Below are 1043 nucleotides of genomic sequence, written 5' to 3'. Positions count from 1 at the left end.
GAACATTTGCTCTTTTAGTATTTGTCCAGTAGGTTTCCTAACGAAGAAAGCCTCAATTTCTATGTCAAAGATAATAAAACATAAACAATACTACAGTAATTACTATAGTATATACTATATATAAATAGTGATGGGAAGTTTGGCTCTTTTTACTGACTCAGATCTGTTCAACTCGTTCAGTTAAAGGAACTCATCTTTTGACTCATTTCGTTAATTTGATACAGTAATTTCCAGAGCTATCGAATGATGGCAAGCGATGTACTGAAAACTCGAAATAGTCATGATTCTACAAGCCTCTTGTTCATCATAGGAGGCTTATTGGAACTGTCGTTTCTGACTGATACTTATGAAAGTGTGATTCAAACAATGTACATTTGTGATTGCTAGGCATACAAATAACATTATTTATTGATATCTTTGAAACGAGGTTCAGTTGCGGGCGCTACCGGACTAGATTGTGAACGAATCTTGGCGGAATCCAATTGCTTGACTGCTGCGAGAGAGATGAGCACAATATCGTTCTCGAACTGCAGCAGTCACACAAACGATTCGTTCTCTGGTGTTTAGCAGAGGCAAGCTGTGTACGTTTTGGTTCTACAAAGCTGTGGCCATCAACAACATTAAATAATCAATGCATTGCATTAATTATTGCACCATGCGATCAATTATCAGTTTTCTAAACATGTATTTTTCTTCTCTTCAGCATGATCTATTTTCCAGTTGGTGGTCGGAGGATGTCTCGGGAGCCGCTGATCCGGTGGAGCACATAACCCTGCTATAGGATTCATTGCGACACGCAGGTCAAACGAACGACAACAAATAACGAGTCATTCAGGGAAAACTAATCATGACTCTCGAGTCAGTAAAATGTCTCTTTCAATAATAACGAATAGTTCACGAACTGCCCATCACTAATAGTAAACTTTAAATAGCCTACTATAGAATACTACAGTAATCTGCTAAAATAAAACACTAGTAGGTTAAATACTACAGTTATGTCCACAAAAACACTTGTGTCTGTAAAAACCCTACAGTAAATACTA

At 37.3% G+C, this 1043-nt stretch overlaps 1 non-coding gene across 1 annotated transcript; it reads left to right on the top strand.

Moving 5' to 3' along the window:
• On the top strand, positions 1–55 carry LOC129828037 (U7 small nuclear RNA). Its single transcript, XR_008755240.1, has one exon. It is a non-coding gene; the product is annotated as a U7 small nuclear RNA (small nuclear RNA).
• Positions 56–1043: the final 988 nt, after the last annotated feature.

The sequence above is a fragment of the Salvelinus fontinalis genome, chromosome 29 (genome assembly GCF_029448725.1).
Source record: "Salvelinus fontinalis isolate EN_2023a chromosome 29, ASM2944872v1, whole genome shotgun sequence".
NCBI classification, from domain to species: domain Eukaryota; kingdom Metazoa; phylum Chordata; class Actinopteri; order Salmoniformes; family Salmonidae; genus Salvelinus; species Salvelinus fontinalis.
The sequence above is the reverse complement of the archived record's forward strand: the minus strand, read 5'-3'. Positions and strand labels throughout refer to the sequence as shown.